The sequence below is a fragment of the Vipera berus genome (assembly GCF_964194415.1).
Source record: "Vipera berus genome assembly, chromosome: 3".
Classification (NCBI taxonomy): domain Eukaryota; kingdom Metazoa; phylum Chordata; class Lepidosauria; order Squamata; family Viperidae; genus Vipera; species Vipera berus.
The window spans coordinates 205,565,194-205,590,260 of record NC_138204.1 but is presented as its reverse complement, the minus strand read 5'-3'; the positions used below and the strand labels follow the sequence as shown (position 1 = coordinate 205,590,260).

The following is a 25,067-nucleotide window of genomic DNA, read 5'->3' as shown; positions in this document are numbered from 1 at the left end:
ACTTAACAACTGCAACAAGAAAGGTGGTAAAATGGAGCAAACTCACTTAACAACCGTCTTGTTTAGCAAATGGAAATTTTCATCTCCGTTGTGGATCGTTAAGTCGAGGACGATCTGTATTCTATTCCTATTCCACTCCAAAATGTACCAGCCACCAATTCCTATGCTGGTCACTGCAGGGTTAAAAACGAGATTCTGCTTTTGCTACAGCCGGTGACTGTTGTTACTCACAATCCCGCTCTATTTGTTTTATGCCAAGATTTTTTTCTCCTCCTTACTCATCCATGCATTTGTGGGAATGACTGAACCTAACATATGCCCAGCTTCCTCTACGATGATCGATGATCGTAACGCTATAATCAATCAGGCATTTTGAGAAGAGTAACTACAATGAGAAGTGAGAAACAAGACGGACCCTGCCAGGTTATAAAGACCGGCTGGACAGCAGCAGCAAGAAACAGCTTAACACAAACTGTATCCTCTTGAGCAGCGCCACTCTGAATACACACTCCACGCACGTATCTGCACAGGCAATCATGCCCACATATGAACAGAAGGAAACAAGTGGTCATTACAAGCATGCACACAGTCTTAACAGGCTAGCTCAAGGTCCCAAAGGGGAATTTATATAAGGAGTAGATAAGCAGGTACAAGGAATCCTTGACTTATGAACACAATTCAGCCCAAAATTTCTGTCGCTAAGTGAGACATTCGTTAAGTGAGTTTTGTCCCGTTTTATGACCTTTGTCATAGTTGTTAAGTGAGTCGCTGCAGTTGTTAAGTTGTTACATCAATACGGCTTTCCCATTGACTTTGCTTGTCAGAAGGTCGCAAAAGGGGATCACATGACCCCGGGACACTGCAACCGTCATAAATAGGAGCCAGTTGCCAAGCGTCTGAATTTTTATCACCTGATCTGCTGCAACGGTCTTAAGTACGAAAAATGGTCATAAGCCATTTTCCAGTGCCCTTGTAACTTTGAATGGTCACTAAACGAACTCTTGTAATCTGGGGACTATCTGTGCCATGCTTATGTTCTACAAATGATGCAGGAAGAATTTCTGCCATCAGAACCTAGAAATGACGTGGCATTCAGCCATTCTTGTTTTTTTAAAATTGTATATGTGACCATGAATTTAACCCTAGATGAATGACAGGAAAACCTTTTAAGAATAGGGGAGACATGATAACTGTCTTCTAGTATTTGAGGGGCTGTCACAAAGAAGAGGAAGTTGACCTATCCTCCAAAGCACCAGAGGGCAGGCCAAAAATTAATAGGTGGAAGCTTGTTAACGAGAGATCCAATCTAGAAGTAAGGAGGAATTTCCTGACAAGTAGAACAATTAATCAATGGAACGGCTTGCCTCCTGGAATTGTGGGCACTTCATCACTGGAAGTTTTCAAAAACAGATTGGACAACGATTTGGCCAGGATGGTATAAGGTTTTCTGCCTTTGGCAGAAGGTTGGACTAGAACAGGGGTGTCAAACTGCTGGTCTGTGGGCTGGAACGCATCATGTGGAAACCACGCTCACCCCATTGCCGGCAATGGCAAAACTCTCCCGATATGTTGCACGATGTCACGTGACGTCGCAAGTTTGACATGTCTGGATTGGAAGATCTCTGAGGTCCCTTCCAGCACCACCACTGAAAATCTATCTGTTTTGAAAAAGTCCCCCCCCCAAAAAAAAATCTAATCAATGGATGTAACAACATGTGTTTCAGGTCTTACTGGGTTGACAACCAAATTGAGACCAGAATTTTCATTGCTAAGCAAAGCAACTGTTAAGTGGGTTGATCTTTTTTGCCATGGTGGTTAAATGAATCACTGAACCATGTGGTTGCTAAGAGAATTCAGCTTTCCCCACTGATTTTGCTTGCTGGAAGCCAGGTGGAAGGTTGCACATGGTGATTATGTCACACACAAACACACACACAGAGTCACTCACTCCCAGATGCTGCAACCATTAGAATTATCTGCCAATTGCCAAGTGGTCAATCGTAGGGATCTAAGAGGTCTTCTAGTCCAACCTCGTGCCAAAGACAGAAGACCTTACCATCCTGGCCAAATCGTTGTTCAATCTGTTTCTGAAAACCTCCAGTGATGAAACACCCACAATTCCAGGAGGCAAGCCACTCCACGGTGTGATGATTGTTAATTGTGAGGACTGGTCATCAGTCACAACTCTGAACAATTGCTAAATGAATGGTTGTAAGTCAAGGACTATCTCTACTCTGGCACAGATTCTGAGAAATCTTACAATACGTATCTCGTACTGTCCATATCATAGTAGCGAGTTCATTAGTAAACCAGTGACTAATGGTAAGAATAACACGTAAGGGATAAGCTTTTTTTTTCTTATCCTTCTTGTCATTTTAGTTTGCACTCTTAATGTCAACCCAATCCAGGAAGTGTATTCTGCTAGCTCAAATCACTGAATAATATAGTCCACAGAAAGCACAGCAGTACCTGAAACATGATGCTCAAACTTTGGGAACTGCATCAAGGAGGAGGAGGAGGAGGAGGAGGAGGAGGCCTTCTCCTTCTTATGACTTTCTCCCTTTGCAGAGGTTAGAGCACCGGAAGCATTATCTGTACATTATTCAAGAGAACTTGTTTTGTGGGGGGGGGGGGGGGGGGGAACAACCACTTCCCAGAAACTTCATGAAACTTAAAAATGCATACACACCTCAGGAAGACACTCAAAAGCTGTGCGGAAGACTGGGGGACACCTCATATTCTGATTATTGGCCCTTTCGCTGCTTTCCAGAAAGAAATCTGACCGTCACAGAAAAAAGCTCCGCCCCGTATTCCAATCATGGTGGGAAAATAATCCATCTTCAGTCTTACAAGACAAAACAAAAATCTCTCATGGACGTCAAGAAGAATCGAGGAAACCAAGAAGAGAGGGGGGGGACAACAAGAACTGCCAGAAAACACGCTGTTCCCCCCTTTTCCTGGTCAAGGCAATTTTTTTTTTGTCTGCAGCCAACGTTCTCTGGAATCTCTTGTTCAGCTCACTAAATCCCACGGCCTTGGTTCTCCTTGAAACGAAAGGAACAAGATGCTGAAAATGCCACAGCCATGGAATTTGCCAGAGATGGAGACCTTGAGGCAAGAAGAAACAAATAAATAGAGAATGTTACATCAAGCAGGCAACAGAGAAAGGAGGGAGGGAGGAAGGACAGGGCTACAAATGGTCCTCAACTTGCAACAGTCCCTTTAAGTGACCGTCCAAAGTTACAACGGCACTGAGAAAGGTGACTTATTTTTCACACTTCTGAGCATTGCAGCATCCCCTTGATCACGTGATTTTCATTCAGATGTTTGACAACTGACTCACATTTACAATGGTTGTGGTGTCCCAGGGTCATGGGATCCCCTTTGGCGACCTTCTGACACACACAAGTCAATGGGGAAGCCAGATTCACTTAACAACCGTGTTACTAATTTAACAACGGCAGTCATTCACTTCACAAATGAGGCAATGCAAGTGGTAAAATGGGGTAACATTCACTTAACTAATTTCTCACTTAGCAACGTAAATTTTTGCACTCAATTGTGGTCCTACGTCGAGGACTGACTGCCTGTAATTATTTACCATGTGGCATATCATACATGGACTTGCAGTATGTATATTAATTAACATTTCGCCTGGAATAAAAAACACACACAGTAAAACACGAACGTTAAAAGCAATTCATTTCTTGGGTGGCAGCATTCACAGGTAGTCCTCGACTTGTAATAGTTTGTTTAGTGACCGTCCAAAGCTACAACGGCACTGAAAAGTGACTTTATGACCATTTTTCACACTTACAACCATTGCAGGATCCCCATAGTTACATGATCAAAATTCAGAGGGTTGGCAACTGGCTTATATTTCTGACCTGTTGCAGGGTCCCAGGTTCGTAAAGCCAATGGGGAAGCTGGATTCACTTAACAGCATAGAATAACAACTTCTCACTTTGAATGTACACTAATCGGCATACATTAAAGTGAAATTTCGTTGCATACAGCTCTCGAAGGGTCACCACCTCTGATAAACACAACCGAATCACTACTATCTTAACAACTGCAGTGATTCTCTTGACAACTTTGGCCAGAAAAATTGTAAAATGGGGCAAAACTCACTTAACAACTGTCTCGCTTTAGCAACAGAAATGTTGGGCTCAATTGTGGTTTTATGTCAGGGGTCTTCAAACTTGGCCCTTTTATGACTTGTAGACCTCAACTCGCAGAATTCCTCAGCCAGCATGCCTGGCTGAGGAATTCTGGGCGTTGAAGTCCACAAGTCATATAAAAGAGCCAAGTTTGCAGACCCCTGTTGTATGTCAAAGACCATCTGTATTAGTTGTTGTTGTTGTTAATTGCGAAGTAGTGTCCGACCCATCGTGACCCCATGGGCAACATTCCTCCAGGCCTTCCTGTCCTCTACCATCTTCTGGAGTCCCTTTAAGCTCATGCCTACTGCTTTAGTGACTCCATCCAGCCACCTCGTTCTCTGTCGTCCCCTTCTTCTATTGCCCTCAATCTTTCCCAGCATTAGGCTCTTCTCCAGTGAGTCCTTCCTTCTCATTACTTGGCTAAAGTATTTGAGTTTCAACTTCAGGACCTGGCCTTCTAAAGAGCAGTCAGGGTTGATCTCCTCTAGGACTGACCGGTTTGAACGCCTTGCAGTCCAAGGGACTCGCAGGAGTCTTCAACAGAACCATAGTTCAAAGGCCTCAATTCTTTGGCGCTCAGCCTTTCTTATGGTCCAACTTTCACAGCCATACATTGCAACTGGGAAGACCATAGCCTTGACTATACTGTATATTAGTAGCAGAGCACATCTTAGGGCATCCCTGTAAAGACAGAAATATAGGAATTCCAGCTGTGGGTTAAATGGATGGGTGGGGAGGTGATACCTGACTGCATTTTGAAGCCCATTAGCCTAAAGACATTGCTTCCAGCCACAGGTGAGGACAAGAATGGGCCTTTTGTAACCTTGCAGAACACTAGAGAGATAAGATAATCCATCAATCCTGTGTTATCTGCCTGCCCACACAGTCCCAAAATGTAAAACAAGAGACCACAGCAACTAAATGCTCTACTGCAATCCTTTCAAGGTTACATTTTTGAATAGGGTGTGATTAACATTCCCTCCTCTCCTCCTCTCGAAAACAAAAATCACCTTTGTTCCTTTTATTTTATTTTATTTTTCTTACTTGGAGGGAAAAGTTTTAGCTCAGGGAAGTTTCCCATTCTTCAAAAGATGCAGAAAACAAGTTTTTCCGTACCAATTCACTTCCTCATCTAGCTGCTGCGTATGGTATGGAACATCCAGTCAGGTGTGTCTCTAAAATTTCAGGTACTTCCTCAATTCTAAATAACACCAACCATTGGGAAACAACCACTGTGTGTGTGTGTGTGTGTTTTTTTTTTGTAATCTATTTTATCCAAATGCCTATAGTACGTGACTGTGCTATTTGAGCAACTGGAAAACGATTGCAGGGGTTTATACATGAATAGGTAAAGATTATTTTTTTAAAAAAAAAAATCTGCTGTTAGTACAGAAGTCTATGGACCCTGCCTGTGTATCAGGTTTCCCTAAAACGGTCCATTAACTCTCCAAGAGGCATTTGCTGACTTGAGCTCAAATTAAAATAAATAAAACGGTTGGTTTGCTTTGAGCAGGGCAAATATACAGAAACATGTTCCACTTTTTGTTCCCCAAATTCCAGTACCAAAAGAAATGCAAAATATCAGATACAATGGAATGAGATGCAATGGAATCATTGGAGGTTTTGAGAAGAGATCAAACAGCCATATTGTCCAGAATGGTATAGGGCAGGGGCCTTCCAACTTGGCCCTTCTATGACTTGTGGACTTCAACTCCCAGAATTCCTCAGCCAGCTGAGGAATTCTGGGAGCTGAAGTCCACAAGTCATAAAAGGGCCAAGTTGGAAGACACCCCCCACCCCACCCCCCCCACCCGGTATAGGATCTCCTGCTTGAGCAGGGGGGTTGGACTAGAAGACCTTCAAGGTCCCTTCCAACTCTGTTATTTTCTATCTCTCTATCCTTCCTTGGGACCCAAAATGATTGCCCACGTAAGGGGTACAAATAAGTACCGAGGATATATTGAGAAACCTGGAAATAAAGTGAGCTCAAGTTAATAACAGAATTTCTCCCATTCTGTTGAAATATTTCCTGGTTCCATTTTAGTCTGACTCAAGAGAAATAAGTATTTTCCTCTGAAGGCTACATATACCCAACCCCTTTAACTCCTGTTTTTTTCCTTTCAGGCCCCTTATTATCTTGGTTGTTTTTCTTTGGGTACCCTTCAGTTTTTCTCTGTGCTTCCTTAACTAGGTGGCTCAGAACCAGATACAGCATCATAAGCATGGTCTGACCAACATAGAAGATGACTTTTCTTGAACCTAGTATTAGGCTTCTGTTGAGGCCACCTTAATTTATTTTTATTTATTTTAATTCCATTTATATCCCGCCCTTCTCCAAAGACTCAGGGTGGCTTACAAGCTTAGCAGTAGCCTTCATTCTATGTATATGCCTGCTTATTAGGGCTTTCACACACACCCCAAGCGGCATTATTACAAAGTCAGCTTAATTGCCCCCAACAATCTGGGTCCTCATTTTACCTACCTCGGAAGGATGGAAGGCTGAGTCAACCTTGAGCCTGGTGGGATGCGAACCTGCACTAATTGCAGGCAGCTGGTGTTACTTAAGGAGGCATTAGCCCACTGCTCCACCAAGGCTCTATAAGAGTTGCATTTTCTTTTCTTTTCTTTTCCCGCCATCCAATACGATGGCTCTGAAGTGTCAAGGTACACATCTGGCTGCCTTTTTACCATACAGGTAAGTCGGTAAGTCGTGGTGCCTCAACTGGATAACAACCAGTTACAACCAAGACTGACACAATGCCAACAGAAGTCAAGCTGGCAATTTAAACACAGCCTTGGGCTGCAGGCTTAAACAAATAGTTGAAAGGAGATCTACAGGTCTCTTCCTTCCCAAGCGGAAGCCAGCGTAGATGGTATTTTAACCTTTCTTTGGAAAATGCTTTCCTTCCAAACTGCGGGTCTTTGCAGCAAACCACGATTTCATCAAAACATCGGGTGAATGATCATATGATGCAAACAGCTGGCACACTCAATCCGAGAATGTCGTCTTTCAGGAGCCAGGAAGCCCACCTTCTCTGATCATGAGATCGGCCCTTTGCAAGGAGACATACCCCCACCCCAAAGAGATCTATGTGCTCTACTCTTGATGTCATTCTGGAAGGCCTTGAAAACCTGGGCTAATCTCCCAGGCTTTGGGATAGGGTGGGCAGGACCCATTATTAAACGTTTTTTTTTTAAATTTATTTTTTCCAGTTAGATTGCATTCTCCGGATAGCTACCATTTCTACATCTTTGCAAGTTGTGTGTTGTATTTTGTAGATTGCTGTTTGTTTTATATGTTGAGCCTCCCAGAGTCGCTTGGAATAGAGGAGTGACTGAATTTTATGGAAAATAATACAACAACAAACCACTGGTAGGTTTTGCATCAAGAAGTCATATAAGTCATGTTTTGCTACTTGTGCTCTATTGCAGGGCATTATATATTCCAAAGCCTAGTTCAGCGGGGGCGAAACTATGGCACGCATGCCAGAGGCGGCACTCAGAGCCCTCTCTATGGGCACACGCGCTGCTGCTGCCAGCAGCTTCCACAGGTCCATAAGGCCGCCGCCACCACACACACACACACACATCCCGGAGCAGCAGCCCCAGCCAGCACAAAGGAGGGGAAGTGGCCAGCTAGCAAGCTCAGTAGAGATGGTAGAGGACGCCCACGCCCAGCAAGTCAAAGGCCACCCTGAGCAGGGAAAGCCAGATCCCCATCGGCGCCATGGCCCCCCAGTCCCAGCTAGGATTGCGTGCCTCCCCCCATCTATGCTGGGCCTCCTGCCCACCACCCCATCTGCCAGAGACCCCCTGGATCTCCCCCAACCCTGCCCGGCCCCCACAGGCATCCCCCCCCATGAGCAACATCGAGGTGGCCATGCCCACCCCAACCACGCCCACCCAGTCTGCCGTGACAACTGCGGCCGTGCCCACCCAGTGGGCCATGCCTACCCAGTGGGCCACACCCCCTTGCCTCTCCTGAGGGCACCACAATGCTGATGCGGCCCTGGCACTTTGCGATAAATAAGTGAGTTTTTGGGTTGTGGTTTGGGCGCTCGGTCTCTAAAAGGTTCGCCATCATTGGCCTAGTTCTCTGTAGGAAAGAGTGGGGGAGAGGGAGGGGGGTGGGGGGGAGGGAGGGAAAGAGAAAAGGAAAGAGGGAAAGGGAAAGAGGGAGAAAGAGAGTAGAAGAGAGCGGGAGATGGAGGGAGAGAGAGAGACGGAGAGAAAGAGAAAGAAATGGAGAGATAAAGAAATGCAGAGGGTGAGAAAGGGACAGCATGTCTTGGTTTACTATATTTTTAGGATGACACGCTCCACAAAGCCTAATTTTCTCCTGCGAGATCCTCAACCATCCTTTTGGCTTTTCATCAGAAATGCAAGCTATCCTGCGAAAGAAGTATTACTGTCTGAACTACAGAGCTTGTAGAACAGACATGTCAAACACAAGGCCCGGGGCCCGGATCCGGCCCGCAAAGTGGTTTCATGCGGCCCGCGAAGCCATCCTGGAAACAGTGAGGGAACAGCCCCCACTGCCTTGGCCCTGGCCCAGAGACCCTCCTCCTGCCAGAGACCCTCAGATCTGTCCCAGTCCTGCCCAGGCCCCCATAGGCACCCTTGATGCGAACGATGTAGCTGGCCACGCCCACCCAGTAGGCCATACGCACTCTAGCCACGCCCACCCAGTAGGCCACGCCCACCCTGGCCATACACACACCCCCCAGGGCAACCGCAATGCTGATGCGGCCCTCAATGAAATTGAGTTTGACACCCCTGTTGTAGAAGCAGCCTCATAACAGAAGACCAAGCAAGGCGTTCCGTTTTTCTCTCGATTCTTCTCCTTTTCTTCAGTATTAAGCAGTCACAGACACGAACAAAAGCTCAAAAGGTTTGCTATCCCTTGTTTGTTTTCACCAGAACTCTTGATCTGGAGCTCTGCCTCCCTTTACATTCAATTTACATACCTACAATTTACATACAAAATTGTTAAATGTATCCCTTCTGAGAATTTTTGTCTCGTAAGATCCGGGCTACATTCTTACTTCTAATGTTTTTTATAGTTTCATCTTGCTGGATTATTTAAAAAAAAAAAGATGCTCCAACTTGAGACTTTTTCCTGCATTAAAAAGAAAGAAATATTAAATGAACAAATGGCTTCACGTCCGCTTGGAGAGTAAGGCAGATAGTCCTCAACTTACAACAGTTTATTTAGCGACTGTTCAAAATTACGAGTGTTTTAAAAATAGTGACTTATGAGCATTTTTCACACTTACGACCACTGAAACATCCTCATGGTCACATGATCAAAATTCAGATGCTTGGCAATTGACTCATATCTATGACGGCTGCAGTGTCCTGAGATCATGTGATCATCTTCTGTGACCTGACAGGCAAACTCAATGGGGAAGCCAGATTCACTTAACAACCGGGTTACTCAATTAAAAACTGCAGTGATTCATTTAACAACGGCTGTAAGAAAGGTCGTAAAATGGAGAAAAACTCAATTAACAATTGTCCTGCTTAGCAACAGAAATGTTGGGCTCAACTGTGGTCGTAAGTTGAGGACTACCTGTACTAACTAGTTAGCATTTTTCAAATTTGCCAACTTTGAAGATGCAGGGACTATAATTCCCAGAATTCCTGAAGTCAGCACTGGCTGGGGAATTCTAGGACTTGAAGTCCACGCATCGTAAAGTTTTCCAAGTTTGAAAAAGAGTGGACTAGCCCGCCACAAGACAGTGCTTTTAATGTTTTTATTTCTGACTTAGATGAAGAATTAAAAAAGATGATCAAACGCCCTGATAACCTTGAGCTAGAAGTGGGTGACACTTTAAAAGAGAAATATAAGATCAAAAAAATATCTAGGCAGCTGTGATCAATGGGCCGAAGCAAACAGGATGAAAATTAACTATATTGTACAATTTTACATCTGGATAAGAAAAAAAAAGTGAGGCAGAAGTGAAAAATGAGGGAGACTAGGCTTGGCAGTATCAATGTTTTCTAAAAAATGGAACATGAGCCAAGATCGCGATGTAGCTGCCAAAAAGGTAAATGCAATCTTGGAAAATATGAACAACAGCAAAAGGTCCAGAAAATGGGAAGTAACTGTTCCACTTTGCTCTTGTGAGGAGGTGCTACTTACAAACAGTATCCATTTCTGGGCACTGCAATTGAAAAGAACATCCAAGAAACTGGAGTTTAAACTACAAAGATTAGGAATGGTTAAAGGATCCACTCCATCAGTCCATAAGGCTCTCCGTTGTGTGTCTCAACTTAAGGGAGCATCCAGAGGCTGCTGGAGTGGACAGCTATAATAAATTCAATGAAACTTCATTACCTTTATTATCCTTAGAACCAAAAGATTGGTCCAGTGGTTAAGGCACTAGATTAGAAAGTGTGAGTCTGTCTGAGTTCTAATCCTGCCTTTAGTCTAATCCTGCCTTAGTCGTGGAAGCCAGCTGGGTGATTTGGGCAAATCACCAGGAGATTTGCCCAAATTTTAGTCCCACCTTAGACATGAAAGCGGACTGAGTGACTTTGAGCCAGTCACTCTCTTTCAGCCCAAGCTACCTCATAAGGAGGTTGTTGTGGAGAAAATAGGAGGGAGGTGTGTTGGATATGTTTACCGCCTTAAGTTGTCTGTAAAAACAATAAAGATGGGATATAAACCCCCCCAAAAAATCTGCATGATAAAAATAGGCAAGAACAGTTCTGATTAGTAATTGAGTAGAAGAGCAGGGGGGTTGGACTAGAAGACCTCAAAGATCCATTCCGATTGACGGAAGATCAGCAGAGAACATCAGAACTAAAGGTTAAAATGGGGAAGAAGAAGAAGATCATCTTTTGTATTTTTCTCTGTGGAAACTAAATGGCTACATCCAGGAAGCCCGTAGGAATCCAGCTTAGCTAGGAGATTTACTGTAGTTACTTAATTACATTACAGAAGAAAAGGAATTGCTGCATAAGAACAAACTCAATTTGCAAAGCTCTGAGTCAAATGGCTTTAAAAACCATTTGACTGCTCAGGGCTTTAGCACTAAATTGTCCCACTCAAAACCAATCAAGCTGCCCCCCCCTCCTCCTCCTTCTCCCTTTGCTGGCCTTGATTAACTCAAAAGAAGCATCACCTGAATGCCCCTTTTCACCCACCCCAAGCATTTTCCACCCTTTCAACTCCCAACAAGCCTCAATCTGCAAACGGCTTAAGGCACGATCCTTTGGTGGTATGCAATGCAAATCAAACCTTGTTAACAAGTAAATTAAGAGCTACCAGGATCTTTTATCTCCAGGGATCCATAAATGCAAATTGGATAAACCAAGCTGTGCAAGGGTTTAACTCTTTCACTTCTTTTGAACCGCCATATGTTTGTGGGCTTGATCTAATCTATGGCTGCCTGATTAGAAAAAGAGGCAAAAGGTGATCTTTGAGTTAGCTTGTTAAAAAGTGATTCCTCTAACAAGTATTGTTACTTTTACGGCAAGGATGCCTCCTTTGTGCTACCTGAACAAGGGCAAGATATCCAATTTTAAGCCTTTCAAACTGCTGGATGCTTTACTGAATGAATAGATGTTGTAAATGGGGATTTTATTCTCCGAGGCTGTATCTTCTCCTTCAGTTGCCAGGAGTCAACTTCACTTCATTTTTTTAAAACCCTAATACAGTACTGTATCAAAACTTTTTTTAACTCCACACTTGCTTAATTTCTAATGCCTTCCCTGAAAAGTATGCTTAGCTAACTGTATTTTTTTTTTAAAAAAAAAGGATAACTCCTTTAATTCTCAATTGTGGGAACCATTTTAGATGCAATTCTGAAACCACTTTAGCACCACATTCGGTCTACTTTGAATGTCTGGAGCCATGTTTCTCAACCTGGCCCTTTTAAGAGGTGTGGACTTCCAACTCCCAGAATTCCTCAGCCAGCTATACCAGGGGTAGGCAACCTCGGCTCTTTTATGACCCATGGACTTCAACTCCCAGAATTCCTGAGTCAGTGCTGACTCAGGAATTCTGGGAGTTGAAGTCCATGAGTCATAAAAGAGCCGAGGTTGCCTACCCCTGAGCTATACTGTCAGGCACCTCCATGTTGGCTAGAGCCAGGTTTCCCCAGCCAATCATGTTATCAGTAGTTAGAATGCTGGCTGAGGAATTCTGGGAGTTGAAGCCAACCTCTCTTAAAAGGGCCAAGATTGTGAAAACAGTGGCCCCAAGTCTTCTTTCACATTCGGTCTGACCACAGAAGACTTCAAGCTATTATTTATTTAGTATATGGCATATCATAAATGGACTGGCAATATAAATTAACATTTCAACTAGATTCGTAGAACCCAATAGAGCAGGGGTGTCAAACTCAATTTCATTGAGGGCCGCATCAGCATTGCGGTTGCCCTCAGGGGGCCGGGTGGGTATGGCCAGGGTGGGCGTGGCCTACTGGGTGGGCGTGGCTAGAGTGCGTATGGCCTACTGGGTGGGCGTGGCCAGCTCTACATCGTTCGCATCAAAGGTGCCTATGGGTGCCTGGGCAGGAGTGGGACAGATCTGAGGGTCTCTGGCAGGAGGGTCTCTGGGCCAGGGCCAAGGCAGTGGGGGCCGTTCCCTCACTGTTTCCAGGATGGCTTCGCGGGCCGCATGAAACCACTTCGCGGGCTGGATCCGGACCCCGGGCCTTGTGTTTGACATGTCTGCAATAGAGTATGTTATAAAGATCTAGATTCAAATATCAGCTATCAATCTCAACAGCTTTCGCACCATTATCTGGATTCCAACCTTCCTCTGGCGAAGATTAAAAGATCTGGAGATCACAAGAGGCAGTGGCCTTTACAAAAATCAAACAACGGCATTGTCCTACCTAATTTAGGTTTTGGCACATTTGCTACCTTAGCTATTTTGTGCCTTTCAATAGGTCCTTTGATTTTGAACACAAGAGTTTCAATACCACATAATTTGAGAATGATAAATTCCCATAATTTTAAGGGCCTGCACTGAACTGGATATTGGTTTTTATATACATTGTTGACACACAGAGACTGTTTACTTATATTTTATTCTTTCCACCTAATATGCCCTAGATGTCAGTTAGCAGGCACATGAGAAATAAATGAACGCTTGCTCATGCTTAAGCAAATGTTAAAGTCAAGATTACTGAAGTTCAATTTAATAGATGAGAAATCCTGGACAGAGTTATGACTAAACAATGAACCATACGGTCCCTTTCACTTTTAGGATTTTCACTTTCGAAGAGGTCGTTTGAGTTCTTCCCTTTACAGTGTCTGCTTTGTCTGAACATGGCAATTTTGCTCATCCAAGCGGTGCATTTGTCTTAAGAGCTTTTCTGACTGCATCGTGTTATAAACACCACTTTTTAAAAATGGTCTTAAGCTTTGTGGAGATAAACCTGGGTTCTTAACTACGTTAACACACTAAACCGCAGCTGAATTTGCCTCAAGAAAACCACACAAGATTTCTTGCACATGGAAAGCTAGCTTTTCTCCTCTCTCATAACTTAGCTGAGAGTCAGACTAGTGTAGTGGTGAAGGCATCAAGCTAGGAACTGGGGGACTGCGAGTTCTAGTTTTGCCTGGAGAGCATGAAGCCATCTGGGTGACCTTAGGCCTGTCACTCTCTCTCTCCCCACCCTGGGGAGAAAGCCATGGAAATGTACTTCAGAAATCTTGACAGGAAAATTGCAGGTCCAGTCAGGAGTCAGAAATTGATTCATACCTCAAAAGAAAAAAAGAAAAAGAAAGGACAGCCTTGGCTGGCATCTTCTCCATCTCATGTCCCTGCAGTCTCCCCCCACCCACCCACCCACAAACCCAACCATGTTCAAAATTTGTCTAAAGGTCACCCGTTTGGCAAACTTTGGCTTAGGCAATTGCCACTGGGCATTTTTGATTTTCTTCATTATGGAGAAGCATCCATCTATAAGCCCTGGTAGCGTGGTGGTTAGAATTGAGCTTGTCGATCAGAAGGTCGGCAGTTTGGCAGGTCAAATCCCGAGTGCTGCGTAGCAGAGTGAGCGCCTGTTACGCGTCCCAGCTTCTGCCAACCTAGCAGTTCGAAAGCATGTTAAAAAAAATGCAAGTAGAAAAATAGGGACCATTACGGTGGGAAGGTAACAGCATTCCATGCGCCTTTGGCGTCTAGTCATGCCGGCCAGATGACCACGGAGACGTCCTCGGACAAGCGCTAGCTCTTCGGCTTTGAAACGGAGATGAGCACCGGCCACTAGAGTCGGAAACGACTAGCACGCATGTGCGGGGGAAACTTTACCTTTACCTATTGCAGACTAAGTCTGCCCACAGCCAGGAGTTCGATTCTGACCGGCTCAAGGTTGACTCAGCCTTCCATCCTTCCGAGGTGGGTAAAATGAGGAGCCAGATAGTTGGAAGCAATATGTTGACTCTGTAAACTGCTTAGAGAGGGCTGTAAAGCACTATGAAGCGGTGTATAAGCCTAAATACCATTGCTATTGCTATTCAAAGTTACAACGGCTTAAGTTACAGCAAAGTAAACCGCTTAGAGGGCTGTAAAGCCCTATGGAGTGGTATATGAGTGCTTTATTTGCAACTAGAAGTGGCACAGGTAGGCCTCAATTTACAACCATTTTTTATTGACCGCTCAGAGATACAACAGCACTGAAAAAACTTACAACCAGTGCTCACACGTACGACCATTGCAGCATCCTCAGTCACATGATAAAAATTCAGACACTTGGCAACCAGCTTGTATTTTAGAATAGAATAGAATAAAAGTTGGAAGGGACCTTGGAGGTCTTCCAGTCCAGCCCACTGCTCAAGGAGGAGAACCTACACCGTCTCAGAGAGGTGAATGTCTGAATGTTTTCTAAGGCTGCAGTATCTCAGGGCATGTGAGTGCTACTTGCAACCTTCTGAACTGGCTTCTAACAAGCTATGTTAATGGAGGGAGTTGCATTCATAACGACCATGTTATTTAATAATCACAGTGAGTCCCTTAACAAGCATGGCAAAAAAAAAAGGATGGTAACATTGGGCACGGCTCACTAAACAATCAACTTGCCTGGCAACAGAAATTCCCGTCCCAATTGTGGTCATAAACCGAGGACTCCCTGAGTAGCCAAGAGACAGAACCTGAAGCTTCTGTGGTGAAATCCTTCAACCAAACCCAGGTAGGTTGAGTGCTGATCTGATCCTCTTTTCTTTCTTGTGAAAAAAAATGGGCAGAAATGTGAAAAGACCGTCAGCTACCTCACCTTCCTTATCTCTTCTTGAAAAAAACAACCTCCAGCAGTAGCAAGGGGGTTAACATTTGCAAGCCAACAATATACAGATAGTCCTTGATTTACAATCATTCAAGTTTAGTGATGATCTGAGGTTCCAACAGCACTGCAAAATGTGACTTATCGGTGGTTTTCACACAACCGTTAACAGCATCCCCTTGCAGCATCAACATTTAGGCACTTGGCAACTGACATGTTATTGATGACAGTTGAACTGTCCCAGGGTCACATCATCACCATTTGTGACCTTCTCAGCTGGCTTCAGACAAGCTAAGTCAATGGAGTGGGGGTGGGGGGTCAGATAGGCTTAATGACTGCATGATTCGCTTCACAACTGTAGCGATTCACTTAAGAACTGTGGCAAAAAAAAAATAGGTCATAAAATGGGGCAAAATTTATTTAACAACTGCCCGGCTTAGCAATGGAAATTAGGGGCTGAACCGTGGTTGTAAGTCAAGGAGTACCTCTATAGTAAAAAGTGTGGTTCAGGTTCTTCCCCAGCTAGCTAGGTAAATCCAATTATTAAACATATCCTGGGAAAGGGCTTGTGGCCAAAATACAATCCTGCTTCTTCCTCCTTTGCTTGTACTGCGTGCACCCTTTTAATTGCAAACTTCATGCAACTTTGCACTCAATTCTTTTCGGCTTTTCTCAGCAGTCCAAACGGAAGTCTTGACACAGCTATTCGGGCCCCATTCTTCCCTGCGCCAAGCGTTTCAGATACAGAGTCAGCGCAAGGACAAATTGCAGCTGCAAGTAACATTTCCAGTTGCCCAAATTAGTCAGGTTTCATTCCAAACACACCTGGAGCGGGAAGCCGGCACCCAAGGTAATTTCACAGGCCTGAGAAAGTCACGGGAGAGATAAAGATATTTGCAAGGAAAGCAATCTGCCCACTGTGCCTCCTTCATTCAGGATATTATCATCAACCACAGGTGCTTCTGATCTGCTCCAGCATCAGAGAGAATGACATGATTATCTCTCCTCTTCTCCCCACAAAAGATAAGGGATTATATTAATGGCGGAAGATAAAGGATTAGTTTAATGGTCCCTGCTGGGGTCCCTTTCAGACATTACTCTTGAGAAGCCGAGGATAAAACAAGGAATGACTGATTCATCATTGCAACAGGACTCACATCAGCAGGGGAACCCGGAGCAAAGGCATTTTTTTTCCCCTGAGTCAAGATGCCAACTGTTGACCGATCTTCAGAAGAACTGGATTTAGCCACCACAAAAGCTACTAATGTTTGAGGCCTAGCAACTTTCAATTCCAGCTTTAGCCTCCGTCCCACATTAGGGAATGAATGGAGCTTAATACCAGAGGATGTCAGTGAAAATATTCTGCAATTTTACTTTTGGGCATCTCTGGGAGAACAAAATATTTATGCTTGAGAAGCCAGCAAGGGTCTGCAACCAAAAGCTAAATTAAGGCACAGACTAGATTTTCAATAGGCAATTATCTGATTACATAGAGTATTACATGTACCCAACAATTGAGTCCAACATTTCTCTTGCTTAATGAAAGAGTTAAGTTACGATCTTTCTTTCCACAGTTGTTAAGTGAATCACTACAGTTGTTAAATTAGTAACAGGGTTGTTAAGTGAATCTGGCTTTCCCATTGACTTTGCCTGTCAGAAGAGCACAAAAGGGGATCATCACATGACCTTCAGGTACACTGCAACCATCGTAAATATGAGTCAATTTCCAAGTGTCTCAGTTTTGATCACGTGACCGTGGGGGGTGCTGCAACGGTCCTAAGTGTGGAAAAAGTGGTCATGAGTCAGTTTTTTCAGTGCTGTTGTAATTTCAAACAGTCACTAAACAAACTGCTGTAAGTTTGCTGTAAACCTGTAATTTTATTATTACCCACCTCTCCCACCATTCTGTCACTCCAAGCAACTAACAAGAACGTACAAAAGATGATAATGTAACAAGGTTAATTCAATTTTTAAAAAATCAGTCATCAACTCAGCCATTAGAATAGTTAACAACTGAAGTAATTAATGGAGGCTTGGAAATTTCCTTTCACAAAACAACAGGTCGAGCACAACTGTGAGCATCAGAGCGCTGATATAAATTGATCGGTCAAGGCTTTAATTGTGCGGCTACAACCATCAACTTAATGTTTGTTTCATCTGCCAACTGCTATTTTTTCCTATACAGATGGTCCTCGACTTACAATAGTTCACCGTTCAAAGTTACAACAGCACTGGAAAAAGTGACTTATGATCCATTTTTCAGTGTTATGACTTTTACCAGCATCTGCATGATCAAAATTCAGACGCTTTGCAACTGGCTCCTATTTAGGATGGTTGCCGTGTCCCGGGATCATGTGATCCCCTTTCACAAGCTTCTGATAAGCAAAGTCAATGGGGAAGCCAGATTTGCTTAACAACCAGGCTACTAACTTAACTGCAATGATTCACTTAACAACTGTGGCAGGAAAAATCGTAAAATGGGCAAAACTCACTTGAATGTCTCACTTAGCAATATACATTTTGAGATCAATTGTGGTCGTAACTAGTCAGCTTTCAACCGTGCCTTCTTTACTGGCTATGACCGGGGTGGGGGAGGTGGGGGGGAGATGGGAAGAGAAGAACAGATTTTCAAAGAATTTGACTACAGGTGGGCCCCAGCCTGGCTTTTGCCTTGAACAGGCAGTTAAGTAAATACAGAATTGGGTAAATCAAATCCTGTTATATACTGCAACACTTAGGAACAAAAGTTCAGATCACAAATATGGTTGTAAGTCGGGGACTGCTTGTATTACTTTCCTTGTTACAAAGATGAGGGTTACACCGATCGCAGTATAACAACAGCACAACTGATTGTAAGAAACAAGGCATGGAAGGAGGAGGACGGCATTAGCCAAAGGTGTCATTAGACTAAAATTAGCACACAGCAAGGAATACAAGCATAGAGCACGCAAAACGGAGTTGCAAACGTAAAAGTGAAAAACAATGTGCAGCCTAAACAGTTTGTAAACAGTGACATCATTCTTGGCCACCCTATTTAAAGATTAAACCGATTAAGGAAATGCAGGCACGTTATGCAAAGAAGTAAATGAAAATATCCTGCAGATATCTCGCATTCTACACCCACAGCTCTGATTACAATGGAACCCAAAATTTATGTTGCTAAGTGAAACATTATGAATTTTGCCCCATTTTATGATCTTTCGTGCCACAGTTGTTAGGTGAATGACTGCAGTTAAGTTAGTAACAGGGTTGTTAAGTGTATCTGGCTTCCCCCATTGACTTTGCTTGTCAGAAGGTTGAAAAAAGGTAATCACATGACCCCGGGACACTACGATGATCGTCATGAAGATGAGTCAGTTGCCAATTGTCTGAATTTTGATCAGGTGACCCTGGAGAAGCCACAACGATCGTAAGTATGAAAAAAATAGTCATGAGCCATTTTTTTTGGTGCCCCTGTAACTTTGAATGGTCACTAAATGAAATGTTGTAAATTGAGGACTTCCCTTACACAATAATCCTATGAGGTAGGTTAGGCTGATGGACAGTAACTGCTCCAAAGCCAGCCCTGCTTCATGACTGAATGATTTTAATTTGGTTAAAATCTGATATTAACCGCTTTATACCAAGATGACCACTCTAAAGCTTCCTGAGTCAAACCAATAATTCCCTAACCCAGAAGCTACCTACTACAGGTAATCCTCGACTTACGACCACAACTGAGCCCAAAATTTCTGTTGGTGAGACATTTGTTAACAAAGTTTAAGTTTTGCTCCATTTTACAAACTTTCTTGCCTCAGTTGTCCAGTGAATCACTGCAGCCGATAGGTTAGTAGTAACCCAGCTGTTAAATGATTCTGGCTTTCCCACTGACTTTGTTTGTCAGAAGGTTGGAAAAGAGGATCACACAGCCACGGTTGTAAGTGTGAACCAGTTGAATTTTGATCACATGGTCACAGGGATGCTGGAAAGGTCATAACTGTGAAAAATGGTCCTAAGTCACTTTTTTCCCAGTGCCTCTGGAACTTTGAATGGTCCCTAAATGAACTGTTGTACCTGTATGAAGCCAGAAAACGTGGTGCCTTGGCGGATCATTGGGACTTCAGCATCTGTGATCCTGGATTTACTGGGGGAAGTCAAGAGTCAAAACCACCTGGACTCTTCCATCCTTTCCCACGCAAACTTCCAACCTTGCCTGCTTCTACTATCGTTTAAATGCCTGGCAAGATCAGACTAAGGCAGGGGTCGGCAACCCGAAAAAGGAAAAGAGCCACTGGGAACCGGTTCCATCACACATAAAAAAAAGTGGGAGCCGCATGCGTGCGTCCATGCACGCGCATGCGCAAAAAACGTTTCTTGTGCATGCGCGGATGCGCGCGGTTGCCTTTTTTTTTTTAATGTGTGATGGAACCGGTTCCCGGTTGCGCGACAGCGACGGCCCGTCTGCAAAGCTGCCGAAAGCGGCAGCTTTGCAGATGGGCCGCGGCAGCTTTCGCAACAAGCGGGGCCGCTACCCATTCCGAGAGGTGCGCGCGCACCTCCCCAAACCTCCCCAAATGTCGGCAGGTCTCTGGACGGCGGCAGCTTGGGAGAGGTGCATGCGCACTCTCCAAACCGCCGCCATCCCGTTTGCACAGCTGCCGTGAACGTGGCATGTCTCCGGACGGGACGGCGGCGGCTTGGAGAGGTGCGTGCGCACCTCCGCCCTTCGGAAAGGTGCGCGCGCACCTCTCGGAATGGGCGGTGCCACTCTCCATTTGGAGAGGTGTGCGCGCACCACTGCCCGTTCGAAGAGGTGCGCGTGCACCGGGCGGCTGGGAGCCGCAGGAGACTGATCAAAGAGCCGCATGCGGCTCCGGAGCCACGGGTTGCCGACCCGTGGACTAAGGGTACCTCTAAATGATGAAATATTTCAAGAATGAAGAATGAGGTAACCAGGGACAAGACGAAGGACAAAATTGGCAGAACCGTGATAATGCTAGCATTCTTTTCTCGTTTGAGCTCCTAACACCACATCGAGCCAGGTTTTCACAACTTTAGCCCTGGATGAACAGACTGTGGTTCAGTTTGGGGCAGAGGAAACGACAGCCCTGATCTGGGAAGATTACAAGTTCTTTGGGGTTCTTAGTTCTTAGAAGCCAGATAACACCAGGTCTCAGTCATATCTTGACTGGAGGATCAATAAGAAATGCCACAACTGTACAGTACAGGGCGGCAATCCTCAACTTACAACCACAACTGAGCCCAAGGTTTCTGTTGCTAAGTGAGACAGTTGTTAAGTGAGTTTTGCCCCATTTTATGACCTTTCTCGCCACAGGTGTTAAGTGAATCACTACAGCTGTCATGTTAATAAGATGGCTGAGTGAATCTGACTCCCCCATTGACTTTGCAAAAGGGGATCACGTGACCCTGGGCCACAGCATCCGCCATAAAGATGAACCAGTTGCCAAGCATCTAAATCCTGTTCACATGTCCACGTGGATCCTGCAACAGTCGCAAATGTGAAAAACAAGTCATTCTTTTCAGTGCCCTCATAACTTTAAACCGTCAATGAATGAATGTTGTAAGTCAAGGACTACCTGTAAGGCATAGGTCCCCAACCTTTTTGGTTTGGTGGCCTGGAAAGGGAGATAAGGCACCGTTACGTGTGTGTGTGTGTGTGTGCACGCACAAATGGGTCGTGTGCGAGCGCATGCGCAAACAGGGCCGCGCAAGTGCCACAAATGGGGCAGTGCTAGTACCGACGGGATGCTCGGAGCTGTGCTAGTGCCGGCGGGATGCTCGGGGCGGGGAGGTGCTAGTGCTGAGGGACACTCGAGTGTGGGGGGGATAAGTGCATGTGCACACAAACACACACACGTGCTCTGGCCATCCCTTCACGTAGCCCATTGGCCACAGCCCACAGGTTGGGGACCCCTGCTGTAGGGGCTACTGCAGGATGATGTCCCTGTTTTTCTCTCCTGTGGATTCCTCCTCTCTCTTTAAAACCACCACCACCACAAGATTAGGATTTCCACACAAGATGTATCCTACAGGATGCAGCCTACAAGCTTCCTCCAGGCCCAGAGAGCACGCCAAGCTCTGCCAGCAAAACCTTCCATTACCTTCCCTTGGGCACCCCCCACGCACCCCCTATCTCAGCCCTCCCAGCTCTCCCATGCCCAGCAGCCAGTTGTGCAGCTGTCCAATATCCAAGACCCCTCACACTTTGTGGGAACCTAGGAACTGACCTTCAGCATTCAAGCTGCCAGCCCAAAGCAGCTGGTCCCCTCCATCCCCAGCCTGCCTCTTCCCTCAATGAGCTCATTCTTACTATTAATAGCACCAGGAAGGCTTTTCCTGTTCTTTCATGGGAAATGAGAGGAAAGGCAGCAGCAGGCCAGCCAGGCCCCCCCCTCCGCCCCCCACCCCCCACCCCCCACCAATTTTTACAGGAAATGTCAGCCGGAGATTCCCAGTCCAGCTGGGATCGTTAGGAAGGGGAGCGGCTGACGGCTCTTATCCTTCTCTGGGAGGCCATTTTTTGTTGGCTGCCTTCTCCCTCTCACAGCTTGCGTGCTTCGCTTTCTAGTAACTGGGAATCACCTTCGGGGGGTTTTGTGCCAGAGTAAAGAATTCTCTGCTTTAAATGGGGAAAGAAGCCAGAAAGCAAAAATAGAGAAGCCTAGTGGTGCTTCCCCATTAGTAAATTCAATGGGGGTGGGGAGGAAAGAGGGAGGGACGTTCATAGAGAGACTCACATTGAGAGCCAGTTTGGTCCAGTGGTGAAGGCACCAGGCTAGAAACTAGGAGTTCAAGTTCTGCCTTAGGCATGAAAGCCAGCTGGGAGACTTTGGACCAATCATCAAGAGACTGTGAGTTCTAGTCCTGCCTTAGGCATGAAAGCCAAGCTGGGTGACTTTGGGCCAATCACCAGGAGATTGTGAGTTCTAGTCCTGCCTTAGGCATGAATGTTGGCTGGGTCACCTTGGGCCAAACATCAGGACGCAGTGAGTTCTAGTCCTGCTTAGGCATGAAAGCCAGCTGGGTGACTTTGGGCCAATCACGAGGAGACTGTGAGTTCTAGTCCTGCCTTAAGCATGAAAGCCAGCTGGGTGACTTTGGGCCAATCACCAGGAGACTGAGAGTTCTAGTCCTGCCTTAGGCATGGACGTTGGCTGGGTCACCTTGGGCCAAACACCAGGACACAGTGAGTTCTAGTCCTGTGTTGGCATGAAAGCCAGCTGGGTGACTTTGGGCCAATCACCAGGAGACTGTGAGTTCTAGTCCTGCCTTAGGCATGAAAGCCAGCTGGGTGACTTTGGGCCAATCACCAGGAGACTGAGAGTTCTAGTCCTGCCTTAGGCATGGAAGTTGGCTGGGTGACCTTGGGCCAATCACCAGGAGACTGTGAGTTCTAGTCCCGCTTTAGCATAAAAATCGGCTAAGTAACTTTGGGCTAATTACTGTCTCTCAGCCCAACTTTCCTCACAGATTTGTTGTTGTGGGGAAAATAGGAGAAAGGAATATTTGTGTGCTCATTGCCTTGAGTCATTTACAATAATAATAAAGATGAAATACAATTAGTAAAGATGAAATATAAATTAATAAAATAACACCTCCCCCACACACACATGGTTTTGTATTCATATGCTGGCTATGGCCTTTAAAGGATGGATTCTGCTTCGGTTCAACAGGTGAAGTCAACCACTGTTATTCTCTCAACAAACTACAGTTAATCCAGCCATGGCTTTGTACCATCCTGGAAACTCAGTTATTCTCTAGGACAGCATTTCTCAACTTCAGTAATTTTAAAATGTGCAGACCTCAATTCCGGCTGACTGAAGAATTCTGGGAGTTGAAGTCTCTACATCTCAAAGTTGCTGAGGCTGAGAAACACTTGCTGTACAATATGAACCTAGAGGACCTTCTCGATACAGGGGAAGTTACTCTCCTAAACAAACGACGATGACAAAGTCAAGGTAGCCCTCGACATACGACCACAATTGAGTCCAAAATCTCCATTGCTAAGTAAGGCAGTTGTTAATTGAAACATAAGTCATTAAGCGAACCTGACTTCCCTTCACTGGCTTTGCTTGTCGGAAAGTGGCTGGGAACGTCACAAGTGGTGATCATATGACCCTGGAATATTGCAAGCATTGTAAATACATGCCGGTTACCAAGCACCCAAATTTTGATCACATGACGGTTAAGTGTGAAAAACCGTCATAAGTGACTTTTTCAGTGCCATTGTAACTTCAAGTGGTTACTAAATGAATGATTGTAGGTTGAGGGCTATCTGTATAGAAATTATTACACATTAACGTGCAGAGCAGTAAAGTCAAGCTGAAGATCCCCCAAGATTACATGTTCTTCTTGTGCCCCCAAACAACATCTGGAATCAATCCCTTAGATCAGACGTCTCCAACACTGGCAACTTTACGACTTGTAGACTTCAACTCCCAGAATTCCTCAGCCAGGGGGCTGAGGAATTCTGAAAGTTGAAGTCCACAAGTCGTAAAGCTGCCAAGCTTGGAGACCCCTGCCTTAGGCCGCCATCAAATATTGTCCCCAAATGAACTTTTCAATGTAACCAAAGGGGAAGTCATTATATTAACTGTAAAAGGTAAAGTTAAAGGTTCCCCCGCACATGCGTGCTAGTCGTTTCCAACTCTAGGGGCCGGTGCTCATCTCCGTTTCAAAGCCGAAGAGCCAGCGCTTGTCCGAGGACGTCTCCGTGGTCACGTGGCTGGCATGACTGGACGCCAAAGGCGCACGGAACGCTGTTACCTTCCCACCATAGTGGTCCCTATTTTTCTACTTGCATTTTTACGTGCTTTCGAACTGCTAGGTTGGCAGAAGCTGGGACGAGTAACAGGCGCTCACTCTGTTATGCGGCACTCGGGATTCGACCCGCCAAACTGCCGACCTTCCGATCGACAAACTCAGCGTCCTAACCCACTGAGCCACCGCGTCCCTATATTAACTGTAGCACAGTGGAATTAACCGCAATACCTGTGCAATGCCTTAACAGACACATGTGAGTTAAGGAGGTGTACCAACTTTAGACACATGTAATCTGGCCCAAAGCACATTTTTGCATTCAGATCTGAAACAACATACATCTTTTTTTTCTTGGCAACAATCCAGAAGTGCTTGCCTACAGATGAGTAAAACAGTTGCCCTACTTCATTTCCTGTTCAGGAAGAATTTCCTATTCAATCAAGCAACTTCCTATTTCATTTCCTATTCAGCAGTATCATCTCCAGAATTGTATATCCCAAAGCTTACAGATGGGGCCTCCTATCTACAGAGATTTTTTTTGTCTGCATTTATTTATTAGATTTGTTTGCCGCCCATCTTGCTACAAGGCGACTCTTTCTTGCAAGATCCATAGATTTTTCTTTATTATTCCCAGAAGGCATAACACACATCAAATATTTATCTCAGATATATACAGAAACCCATGCATGCCCAAAATCTATAGTTATAATAAAAAGATAAGCATAAAGTACAATGAATTAACATTAAAAAAATTAGAGAACTGAAAGTGTTGGCCATTTGTTCTTCAATTACAAATAAAACAAAGTGAAGTAAAGAGGAAGGTAAAATCAAACAATCTGGGAGGATACATCAAAGAAGGCTCAAGAAAGAGGACATAATGGAGCCTGTCCATTACAGCCATGTC

At 44.9% G+C, this 25,067-nt stretch overlaps 1 long non-coding RNA gene across 2 annotated transcripts in view; it reads right to left on the bottom strand.

Moving 5' to 3' along the window:
- The window catches only part of LOC308665362, a 165,739-nt gene that overhangs the window by 109,104 nt on the left and 31,568 nt on the right, over window positions 1-25,067 (bottom strand). For both annotated transcript variants that reach the window (XR_014025889.1, XR_014025890.1), the window contains exon 2: window positions 2,690-3,108. This is a non-coding gene — a long non-coding RNA (uncharacterized lncRNA). The remainder of the gene's footprint in view (window positions 1-2,689; window positions 3,109-25,067) is intronic.